Below are 13084 nucleotides of genomic sequence, written 5' to 3' on the forward strand. Positions count from 1 at the left end.
TTTAAGGTCCCTTAGACTGTAACATCTCGCATGCATACGTACGAGGGCCAATTTACCTTCCAGCATGTCTTTTGGAGTGTGGGAGGAAACCAGAGTAACCAGAGGAAATCCACGCATGCACAGGGAAAGCATGCAAACTCTTTCCAGGATTTGAACCAGGGACTCTTAGCACTGCAGGGCACAAGTGCTAACCACTAGGCCACTGTGCCCATGATTGGGTGAAACGCATCAAGTTCATTCAGAAGCAGATGGAAGAACAGGCAGGAGGGTCAGATGTGAGCAGCAGCTAAGCACCTTCTCTGGCACCCCGTTTGGCCTATTGGCAAATTTAGCCCTGTATGGGTTGCATTTATCTGTCACGCAATGAGGCAATGCTAAATAGGAGCAATGAAACAGACTTACTACAAGGTTACAGCTTGATTCATACATTCCTTCATCAGCTTCTCTATACTAGCATTGTGACAGAATTAAACCTGCAATGTTTCAGAGCCACACAGGACCCTTTAGTCAGGCATATGAGCCCCGCAAGTGCAATGTTTCAGAGGCACACAGGATCTCTTCATCAGGCATCACATGCCTAAGGGGTCCTGCGTGGCTCTGAAATGTTGCACTTGCACATCTTGCGATGTGATTGCTTTAATAAATTATTGGACTATGCTATGGGTCCATGGTTTGCTGGCAACATATGTTTTCTTCTATGTTGACATCGGTTAACCAGCTGGTTGTTGCTGCAGCACTCCCATTACTTCAGGCTTTACCTAGGCTTTACCAAAGGCTTTACCTAGGCTTTACCAAACAGATGCATCAGGTTTCATTCGGTCACAATGCTAGTTCAGAGCAGCTGAAGGAGGAATTTATGAATGCATGTTATGAAAGCTGTAACCTTGTAGTAAATCTGACTCACTGCAACAGTTTAGCATTGCCTTGTTTTGTGACTGAACTGGTAAACATCCTACATTATCATTTTTTAAAGAGATAACATCACAATTCATGTGAGTGCTGCATAGAACACCTTCATCATAGGAAGGGGTCCTGCGTGGCTTCAAAAGGTTGCACTTGCAGGGCACACATGCCTGACATAGGGGCCCTGAGTGATTCTGAAATGTTGTAGTGCCAGGACTCACATACCTGATGTAGGGGTCTTTCGTGGCTCTGAAAAGTTGAACTTGCAGGGCTAACATGCCTGACATAGGGGTCCTGTATGGATCTGAAACATTTCAGTTGCTCAACTCACGTGTGTGATGAAGGGGTTTTGCAAGACCCTCTAACGTTGCATTTGCAGGGCTTTTATGACTGACATAGAGGTCCTGCGTGGCTCTGAAATTTTGCCCTTGCAGGGCTCATATGTCTGACATAGGGATCATGCATGGCTCTGAAACATTGCTCTTGTAGGGATCACATGCCTGAGGTAGGGGGTCCTGCTTGCCTCTGAAACATTGCACTTGCACTTATTGTGATGTAATCACTTTAATAAACTCCTAATACCATTATATGGATCCATTGTGTGCTGGCGACATATGCTTTCTTTGGTTTAGATTGAAGATCTGTATTATCTCCATCTCTCATAATTCTGCAAATCTGCCCAGTTATGAAGCCGGGTATCACAGGCACTGTGACTGCAAATAAACTATAAATAAGAGGCAGTGTTATTTGCACATAATTGCGTTGCTGACTTTTTTGTTAAGTGTCCTCCACTATCCTCTATTGCAGAGTTTTATTTTTTAGAGACACGGCAAGATCTCTTTAAGTACTCTTGAAAAACAAATTCCATCACAATGTTTAATCTGTCTAGTAGTCACTTGAGCAGGTTCATGTTTTTTTTCCCCCTTAGTTTCCTTTGCATTTGGTGGTGCACACCTGCTCTTAATAATGGTGGCAGCCGTCTCACAGGTGCTGGGTAATGCCACTCGTCGGGTCACTGATCTGAACTCCGGCCTTTACCAATCCTATTCTATTTCTGTTCTGTGATTAGCTCTTTGCCTCTACACAGCAGCATGATCACAAGAGGGATATTGTGCAGGAGAATTCCATCGCTTGTTCAATGTCCTACAGAAAATTTGTGAGTTTATTGCTCCTAGGAATAATCAAATGTTAAGTCTTACTAGATGAGACTGCTTTCATGATTTAGTTTCAGACCCATATCATTGTACTGTGTTCATTATTTGATCTCATGTTTATTCTCATTGCAAAGGTGTTCAGTTTACAAAAATAATAATTACATTGGTGTGGATTTGTTGATAAAGTGATATTAAAGTCAAAAGGTTTTTAAGCTATTTCAAAAGCTGATGAAATTACTTATAATGGATGCTGCTCCTTAATGTTTAAAAGTTTTATTTGACTGCAGAATCAGCTGGTCTCCTGAGCACTGGCCTTGATATCCTTTATGAGGGCCGGTTCACACCAGAAAGTCCGTGTTCCAGTGCGATCGGCCACTAGAACGCACTGGAACGCACTGGAACACAAGCTGGCCGGCTCCCTGCGATCAGGGGCGGGAGGGGGCGTGATGGTGCATTAAAGTCAATGGCACCGCAGTCACGCACCCCGCCCACAGTGCAATCGCCTGCACCCGGAACACAGACAAGCACTATTTTTACAGAACGCACTAGACCGGAATGCAAACACTAATGTGTCTGCTTTCCAGGTGCGGGCGATAACACTGAGCTGCATTTTAATTAGGGTCATGTATGTTTTTTCATCCATGGTGTGTTGGCAGCCCATTCACAATAAATGGGCTGCCTTAATGCAACACACGATAATCCATTTAATGCAATGCACATGTGTATTAACACAATCCAAGGGACACTTAAGTGTGAATGGACCCTTACAGGTATGCCTTTCCTGCAAAATTAGTAAAAAGTTCCTTGAAAATGATCTCAGATTTTTATATCTGTCTCTGACCCCACTGGGAAGATTTTCCTTCACTTCTGTCTCTGTGTCACTGATACAAAAAATGAGGGTGAAGTTTATACCAGAGATCAGAAGGTATGTCGGAAGTTTTAACCCTTCCCCATCGTACTAAAAATTAGTTTTTGTCTATGTCCCTGTTGGAAAGTTTTCCCACAGCTACCTGTCCTAACAGGAAAGGTGGGCACATCTCTCCAGTAGGAATACAGCCATCAATAAAAAAAAACAAAAAACTGATAGATGCGCAAAGGTCCCTTTTCACATGGGTGCCTGTCAAATCTGATGAGTAGGGGATCTGTGCGCGTATCGCCCGCTGATCAGAGCGGTTCCAAACAGATGTCACCGTTGTGACATACATGTGCATCCAGTTTTTATGATCCTACAACGGAGGAAACAACTGTACTTTCCAGACCCATGTTAGGTCTATGGGTCAGATGTCTATATTTACATCAGATTCCTCCCTGTTTGGTTTTCTGGACCTAGACAGAGTTGGGGGAAATCGAAACTAAACAAATGCACGTCACTTTAAATGCAGCTGCCCATAGACTAACATTGGGCTTCCAATCAGATCTGCCTGAAAAACTGACAGTTCTGACTGACTGATCGGATTGCCCTTCTATAAGGAGGCCTAGCCCTTCTGAAAACAATAAAAGGTTTTGGCTGGATCTGGGTTTTAAGGTGCATAAACCTAGTGGTGCTGAAAGTATCCCAAAATATCTCTGACACTGCCTTTACTACATCTGAAAGATTCGGCATGTAGTCAGTCTGACCATTGCTCAGTCTTACCAATCACAATTCAAAAATCTATTGTTTTGGAGGTGAGGGTTGGGTGGATCTTTCTGGTTGACTGCTGTTGTTTTGGCAGTGGGCAGATCTGTTAAATGCACACACATACACCAAAAGCCAAGAATCATGTGGACATCCCCCAAATGAGTTTGGGTGTTTCCAGTGAAGGGTACTGTTAATACTACAGCATACATATACATTTTAGACAATTGTGCACTTCCAACCTTGGAGTTACAGTTTGGTGAAGACTGTTTTCTGTTCCAGTATGACTGTAACCCTTTGTACACAGCCAGCTCCATAAAGACATGGTTTGATGAGTTTGGTGTGGAGGAAATGCAGTGACCCGCACTGATCCCTGACCTAAACCCTACTGAACACCTTTGGGATGAACTGGAACACTGATAGTGAGCCAGGTCTTCTCATCCAGTATCAGACCTGACCTAAGAAATAATCTTTTGGCTGAATTAATCAAAAAACAATATATACACTGGCCCTTAGTGATAATACATTAAAAATAAATAAATGCAACCTTAAAAATTGATTAATTTGTAACAAAAGAAAAAATGAAAGCGCAAAGAGAAGCATATTAGATTCTGTGTATCATCATAAACAAAGTACAATAAACATTACCAGCTTAAAAGTGTACCATTGTGAAATAATGATGGGTTGTTTTCTGAAGTGCTATTTATAAACGGTACTGCAGAAAATATCAGTGTGCTCTTTGAATGCCTGTGATCAAGCTTTAGACAGCATAGATCATAGACAAAATCACAAGAGTGACTCAGAGTGGCTCTGTACCTTAAGAATGATGTGAACCAATACAGTGACCACAAGTGTAAACATTTTAGTAGTAAAGAAAGAATAAAGGTGCCGAATTTCGTCCGTTTTTCAATGTACCAGCCAATATTTGCACAGTGTGTGGGGCTATCGGCTCCCTTTCAGCCAGCATTCCTCGATCAGCTGATTGAAGGAGTCGGCTGGAAAATCTTCATAGGATCAGAGCCGGCAGCCAATGTGCTGCCCACTCTGATCGGCTATTCTGACAGGTGCCGACAGCGGTGATTCCTCGATCGACACACTGTTTGTGTTGATGGTGGAATCGGTCTGATCTTGCATAAGAAGACCTGGCTCACTATCAGTGTTCCAGTTCATCCCAAAGGTGTTCAGTAAGGTTGAGGTCAGGGATCTGTACAAGTCACTGCAATTCCTCTACACCAAACCCATCAAACCATGTCTTTATGGATCTGGCTTTGTACATAGGGTTACAGTCATACTGGAACAGAAAAGGGTCTTCACCAAACTGTAACTCCAAGGATGGTGGAATCGGGTAAATTTTTTAAATTCAGGTTTCGTGTTGAATGAAAAAAATTGATAGGTGTATGGCCAGCCTTACTCTCCCCTTCTTCTTGCATTCAATAACCACATAAAGCAGTTCCCTCTGCTAGAGAGAGCATGGAAGAGACAGGCTTCTGCATAAATAAAAGTAAATCTGCATTATTTTTACTAATAAATAGGTGACATTTCATTTTGGACTTTAGGATCCAAGGGATACCAATCAACCCCTTTGTACATAAGACATCCCCTATACAATCATATACACCCACTCTTGCAGGTACATTTGTGAACATGACCCCCCCTATAAATATATACACCCCCTCCTCCCTAGATACTACCCACATGTGATGCTGAGCCTCCATGCTCTCTATGATTGAAAGAACTGAAAACCAATGAATGAAAGTGACTGGCCAGGGACAGTTCAACTGGGAAGAAAAGCACTACATGTTGTTGGACGTCCTCCAGCCAGAAAATGAGGTGGGGTCTATCTGACTTGCTGCAGCTTCTAATGAACATTGTGAGACGCTCACAATGTGCAGTGAAATTAGAGCAAGTAATTCCAGTAATGGAGAGGAGCCGGTACAACTGTGCAAGACTGAAGGGAAGGCTGGAGTTCTGATTTAAGTCCAATAAGATTTGAACATGAGTCACATGGCCAAAATAAAAGTACTTATTCCCTTGTTAAAGCTTTGCGAATCAAGGCCAAAACTGTTAATACTACAGCATACATATACATTTTAGACAATTGTGCACTTCCAACCTTGGAGTTACAGTTTGGTGAAGACTGTTTTCTGTTCCAGTATGACTGTAACCCTTTGTACACAGCCAGCTCCATAAAGACATGGTTTGATGAGTTTGGTGTGGAGGAAATGCAGTGACCCGCACTGATCCCTGACCTAAACCCTACTGAACACCTTTGGGATGAACTGGAACACTGATAGTGAGCCAGGTCTTCTCATCCAGTATCAGACCTGACCTAAGAAATAATCTTTTGGCTGAATTAATCAAAAAACAATATATACACTGGCCCTTAGTGATAATACATTAAAAATAAATAAATGCAACCTTAAAAATTGATTAATTTGTAACAAAAGAAAAAATGAAAGCGCAAAGAGAAGCATATTAGATTCTGTGTATCATCATAAACAAAGTACAATAAACATTACCAGCTTAAAAGTGTACCATTGTGAAATAATGATGGGTTGTTTTCTGAAGTGCTATTTATAAACGGTACTGCAGAAAATATCAGTGTGCTCTTTGAATGCCTGTGATCAAGCTTTAGACAGCATAGATCATAGACAAAATCACAAGAGTGACTCAGAGTGGCTCTGTACCTTAAGAATGATGTGAACCAATACAGTGACCACAAGTGTAAACATTTTAGTAGTAAAGAAAGAATAAAGGTGCCGAATTTCGTCCGTTTTTCAATGTACCAGCCAATATTTGCACAGTGTGTGGGGCTATCGGCTCCCTTTCAGCCAGCATTCCTCGATCAGCTGATTGAAGGAGTCGGCTGGAAAATCTTCATAGGATCAGAGCCGGCAGCCAATGTGCTGCCCACTCTGATCGGCTATTCTGACAGGTGCCGACAGCGGTGATTCCTCGATCGACACACTGTTTGTGTTGATGGTGGAATCGGTCTGATCTTGCATAAGAAGACCTGGCTCACTATCAGTGTTCCAGTTCATCCCAAAGGTGTTCAGTAAGGTTGAGGTCAGGGATCTGTACAAGTCACTGCAATTCCTCTACACCAAACCCATCAAACCATGTCTTTATGGATCTGGCTTTGTACATAGGGTTACAGTCATACTGGAACAGAAAAGGGTCTTCACCAAACTGTAACTCCAAGGATGGTGGAATCGGGTAAATTTTTTAAATTCAGGTTTCGTGTTGAATGAAAAAAATTGATAGGTGTATGGCCAGCCTTACTCTCCCCTTCTTCTTGCATTCAATAACCACATAAAGCAGTTCCCTCTGCTAGAGAGAGCATGGAAGAGACAGGCTTCTGCATAAATAAAAGTAAATCTGCATTATTTTTACTAATAAATAGGTGACATTTCATTTTGGACTTTAGGATCCAAGGGATACCAATCAACCCCTTTGTACATAAGACATCCCCTATACAATCATATACACCCACTCTTGCAGGTACATTTGTGAACATGACCCCCCCTATAAATATATACACCCCCTCCTCCCTAGATACTACCCACATGTGATGCTGAGCCTCCATGCTCTCTATGATTGAAAGAACTGAAAACCAATGAATGAAAGTGACTGGCCAGGGACAGTTCAACTGGGAAGAAAAGCACTACATGTTGTTGGACGTCCTCCAGCCAGAAAATGAGGTGGGGTCTATCTGACTTGCTGCAGCTTCTAATGAACATTGTGAGACGCTCACAATGTGCAGTGAAATTAGAGCAAGTAATTCCAGTAATGGAGAGGAGCCGGTACAACTGTGCAAGACTGAAGGGAAGGCTGGAGTTCTGATTTAAGTCCAATAAGATTTGAACATGAGTCACATGGCCAAAATAAAAGTACTTATTCCCTTGTTAAAGCTTTGCGAATCAAGGCCAATGTTACTCAAAACAACACAGTTTCTCAAGTCCCTACATTTTGCTAGCACCAGAAAACGTGTCTATTTCTGCTGATCCATGAAAATGGGGCTTTGCTTTAAATCCAGAAGCAGCAGAATTTCTTATTTTGCTCGAGGTTTGTTTTAGTGAGATGTAGAGAAAAGATTTGTTCATGCCAATTATTGTGGCCCCGAGCAGAGCATTCATGAACGATAATCTGATCCCTGGGAATCTATGTCTCCAATTCAGGGAGATAATTGTCCTCGGTAATTCATTGTCTTTGTGTTAACGTTGTAGGTGACAGTAACTTTCACAAACTCGGGATAACAATCTTCCTGGACGCTGCTAGCTGTATCTCAGTGATAACATTGTCCAAAGCCCAGGCACATAAATTGGATGTATTTTGTATTTTTTTATTTTTTATTTGGAAACAAAACAAAAAGAAAAATGACTTTTAGGTCTTCCGGGGCTTTTTTGTGTAGGTTTGGGTTACTATCCTTTCATAAAACATGAGAAATAAAACATGATACGTCATCTCATCCCTATATTATTGTCTTTCTCTGGTAGTTGAATGTCATTGTACAACTGAAATCACCATCAACATCAATGGGCATTTTTTCAGTTTTGGTACTTTGATACATTGAACATGATCGGAAGGAAAAGCACACGAGATATTCCAGGACTGCATGTGTCGCACAGGAAAACCTGTGGGCCTTCTGATTGGGATATACTGTTTGGCAGAATAGATCATATTTTGTGGGTTTGCATACTGAAGCCAAACATCGACCATCAAGTTTTGTTGAAACTGCAACTCCCATTAGGCATTGCCAGACTCTGACAGCCTTATGTTTTACAGGGTTTTTTTTAATTTGTTTATGTCCCCACCAAAATAGCATACAAATCAAGACTCTATACCTGCTGTAATATAATGTAATGTAATTTTTATCCTCATGGCAGTGGCCAGCTCCCAAGGTTTTATTTTTAAGATTTGCCCCCTCACCCCATATACATCAGTTGGGTTTGGATTAACGTTTGCAATTTTCAAGGAAAAAAAGCCAGGTTCAACAAAGTGCCAGCATACCGAACCTAGACTGATTCACTCATACCTATCACTGAGCTATACCTCCCACCTTTTAATAGTAGTTGCATTTTTATTTTTGTTTTTCCTCTTAAATAATTATTTTCTTTAAGCTACAGGAAGCACTAGGACATAAACCAAGGGTTTGGATCTGCATTCAAATACTATACCCACAATATTTCACTAAGATCATGATTTTTTTCACCTCTTTAAAGGAGAACTATGAGGTGAGTGCTTTTCACTCACCTCATAGTTCTAGCCGACCTGTGACAATGAGACTGTCACAGGTCGGCTCAGTAGATCGGGAGGTGAGCGAACACATACCGCTCACCTCTCGATCCTGTCACAGCTCTCTGCCCTGACAGGGGAGGGGCTGGATTCCCCCCTCCCCGCTCCGATCCTCCAGCGCTGACTGGCAGAACGGATGGGGGAGGGGGCCAGTACAGCTGGCTCTGCCTCTAGATAGGCAGAGCCAGCTGTCAGTCACGCAGCTGGGCGGATCCCAGCACAATTGTCGGGATCCGCTTCAGCTGCGGCGTCTCAGTATACCGTGAGCTGTAGCTCCCTATATACTGAGCCTAGGGTGACGGGAGGACGCTAGTTTGTGTCCACCCGTTACCCTAAGGAGAACTATGGGGAAAAGCCTTAACCCCATAGTTCTCCTTTAATGATGCCTTTTAAAAAAAACATTTTCAAGCTGCCATCTTTAATTTCCAGCGCAACAATGGTAAAAACCAATAGGGGAAACCATATCTGAACCAGGGACCTCTCGATCTGTAGTATTTTTTTTTCTGCATTGGTACTTGCCCCTTATTTCAGTGTCCAGCTCCTCATGTGCTTTGTTGAACAATCCCTTTGCAGATAGGAGATGGGCATTGTAATAAGGGCCAAGTATCCATGCAGCAATTGCTTTACTACTAAAGTGGGGAAAACCTAAAGATAGGATCCTAGGTTTGATCTTTTATTGCAGGCTGATCTTTTATTGCAGGCTGCTATCTTTCCGTTCAAGCACATCAGTGTGCAAAACCTACAGAGTGAAGCCTCCCCTAATAACTGTCTTAAAAAAATCAAAGGTCTTCTATAAGCTATTCACAATCACCTAGTTTTGAACCAAGAACCTATTGATCTGTAGTATATATATATTTATTTATTGCTGCACTGGTACTTGCTGGCCATTTGTCAAACCCATCGTGTTTCATTGTCACAGGTCGGCTAGAACTATGAGGTGAATGAAAAGCACTCACCTCATAGTTCTCCTTTAAACAAAGCACATTGGGAGCGGGGCACTGTAATGAAGGGCTAATGAAGCAAAACATTTTTAAAAAAACAGAAAACTTAAGTCCCTGGGTCCTCCCCCCATGAGTATAGACCACATGTCGGGCAATAGGGGACCTCAAATCATGTGCCCCAATGTCCGAGATGTGGTCTGAGATCCTGTTCTTTAGCATTCTCTTGGTTTTTCCTATATAGAACATATCACAAGTACATCTCAGGAGGTATATGACCCCTCTGGTTTCGCAGTTAGCGAAATGTTTGCATTTCACTCTCTGACCGTTAGGTGTAATGATTTCAGACCCTGTTTGGATGAATGCGCATAATTTGCATTTTTGACATTGGTAAGTGCCAGAGTACTTACATCACAACTGTTTTTTATTTGTTATGAACTCACTCGAGACCAATTTATCCTTTAAAGAGGGACATTTTTTATAAGTTATCATCGGTTTAGTCTGAATAAATTTCGAAATCCTGGAGTCCTTCATGAGACAATGCCAGTGTTTGGTTAGTATATCTCTAATTATTTCATGTTGATTGTTATAGGTAATTAATAGTCTTAATGGATCATTTTGTTTAATATTACGTTCGATTTTATTCCTGTGGACCCACGTTGGTTTGTAATTGGCCTTCGTTTTGTTGTATGCTCTCTGTAGAATTTTGTCCAGGTTGTAACCTGTATCTCAGATTTTTAGCTTCCAATTCAAAATCTTTATCTAAACTGCAATTCCGTCTTATTCTTAAGTATTGTCCATATGGAATACTACTTTTCATTAACTTTTGATCATTGCTTTCCTCATTGATAGTTGTAAGCTGCCATCTTTAATTTCAAGCACCACTGTGGACAAGAGACCTCATTATCTTCACTTGAATGGTGTAAGAAGACATTTGTTTTTTAAGCATCACTGTGCTTAATGGCTACAGGGGACAACCGGATTTGAACCAGGGACCTCTCGATCTGTAGTCAAATGCTCCACCACTGAGCTATACCCCCCTGATTGTGATGTTTTTCTGAAAATTAGTTTTTTTTTTAATAGCAATTTTGAAGTTGCCATCTCTTCTTTAAAAAATATTGGTGGACAATAGGTAAAGGGGGCACTTATATTCGAAACAAAGCCGGGGCACCTAGATTCAAAACAAGGCCGGGGCACCTAGATTCAAAACAAGGCCGGGGCACCTAGATTCGAAACAGGGCAAGGGCACCTAGATTCGAAACAGGGACCTCTTGAATTCTTTCAAAAATATTGGTGGAGAATAGGTAAAGGGGGCACCTAGATTAAAACCAGGGACCTCTTGAATCGCTGGAACCAAGGTTTAATTGTGTTAAATATCTTAAATAACACATTTCTTTGATCATTGCTTTCTTCATTGATAGTTGTTAGCTGTCATCTTTAATTTCAAGCACCACTGTGGACAAGAGACCTCATTATCTTCACTTGAATGGTGTAAGAAGTCATTTTTTTTAAGCATCACTGTGCTTAATGCCTACAGGGGGCACCCGGATTTGAAACAGGGACCTCTCCATCTGCAGTCGAATGCTCTACCACTGAGCTATACCCCCCTGATTGTGCTGTTTTTCTGAAAATTAGTTTTTTTTTAATAGCAATTTTGAAGTTGCCATCTTTTCTTTCAAAAATATTGGTGGACAATAGGTAAAGGGGGCATCAATATTCGAAACAGAGCCGGGGCACCTAGATTCAAAACAAGGCCGGGGCACCTAGATTCGAAACAGGGCCAGGGCACCTAGATTCGAAACAGGGACCTCTTGAATTCTTTCAAAAATATTGGTGGACAATAGGTAAAGAGGGCACCTAGATTCGAACCAGGGACCTCTTGAATCGCTGGAACCAAGGTTTAATTTTGTTAAATATCTTAAATAACACATTTCTTTGACTTTTGATCATTGCTGAAGACAAATGTCTTCTTACACATTTGTCTAAGAATTTGTCTAAAATTTGTCTATTTTGATGAAATCTACCACTGAGCTATACCCCCCTGATTGTGCTGTCCTTCTGAAAATTAGTTTTTTTTAATAGCAATTTAGAAGTTGCCATCTTTTCCTTGAAACAAATTAATGTTTCTCGATCTGCAGTCGAATGCTCTACCACTGAACTATACCCCCCTGATTGTGCTATCCTTCTGAAAATTAGTTTTTTTTTAATAGCAATTTAGAAGTTGCCATCTTTTCCTTGAAAAAAATTGGTGGACAATAGGTATAGGGGGCACCTAGATACGAAACAGGGACCTCTTGAATTCTTTCAAAAATATTGGTGGACAATAGGTCTTAAATAACACATTTCATTAACTTTTGATCATTGCTTTCCTCATTGATAGTTGTAACCTGCCATTGTTAATTTCAAGCACCACTGTGGACAAGAGACCTCATTATCTTCACTTGAATGGTGTAAGAAGACATTTGTTTTTTAAGCATCACTATGCTTAATGCCTACAGGGGGCAACCGGATTTGAACCAGGGACCTCTCGATCTGCAGTTAAATGCTCTACCACTGAGCTATACCCCCCTGATTGTGCTGTTTTTCTGAAAATTAGTATTTTTTTTAATAGCAATTTTGAAGTTGCCATCTTTTCTTTCAAAAATATTGGTGGACCATAGGTAAAGGGGGCACCTAGATTCGAAACAAGGCCGGGGCACCTAGATTCGAAACAAGGCCGGGGCACCTAGATTCAAAACAAGGCCGGGGCACCTAGATTCAAAACAATGCCGGGGCACCTAGATTCGAAACAGGGCCAGGGCACCTAGATTCGAACCAGGGACCTCTTGAATTCTTTCAAAAATATTGGTGGACAAAAGGTAAAGGGGGCACCTAGATTCAAACCAGGGACCTCTTGAATCGCTGGAACCAAGGTTTAATTGTGTTAAATATCTTAAATAACACATTTCTTTGACTTTTGATCATTGCTTTCTTAATTGATAGTTGTAAGCTGTCATCTTTAATTTCAAGCACCACTGTGGACAAGAGACCTCATTATCTTCACTTGAATGGTGTAAGAAGTCATTTTTTTTAAGCACCACTGTGCTTAATGTCTAAAGGGGGCACCCGGATTTGAAGCAGGGACCTCTCGATCTGCAGTCGAATGCTCTACCACTGAGCTATACCCCCCTGATTGTGCT

General features: G+C 41.5%; 3 non-coding genes across 3 annotated transcripts; all 3 read right to left on the reverse strand.

Annotated features, from left to right (window-relative positions):
• Window positions 1-10873: 10873 nt before the first annotated feature.
• TRNAC-ACA lies at window positions 10874-10945 on the reverse strand. The gene has a single exon. It is a non-coding gene; the product is annotated as a tRNA-Cys (tRNA).
• A 495-nt stretch (window positions 10946-11440) lies between these two features.
• On the reverse strand, window positions 11441-11512 carry TRNAC-GCA. The gene has a single exon. It is a non-coding gene; the product is annotated as a tRNA-Cys (tRNA).
• A 1489-nt stretch (window positions 11513-13001) lies between these two features.
• Window positions 13002-13073, reverse strand: TRNAC-GCA. Its single transcript has one exon. It is a non-coding gene; the product is annotated as a tRNA-Cys (tRNA).
• Between the last annotated feature and the right edge of the window lie 11 nt (window positions 13074-13084).

This window comes from Nanorana parkeri, unplaced genomic scaffold (genome assembly GCF_000935625.1).
Source record: "Nanorana parkeri isolate BGI_ZX_2015 unplaced genomic scaffold, ASM93562v1 scaffold1437, whole genome shotgun sequence".
Classification (NCBI taxonomy): Eukaryota; Metazoa; Chordata; class Amphibia; order Anura; family Dicroglossidae; genus Nanorana; species Nanorana parkeri.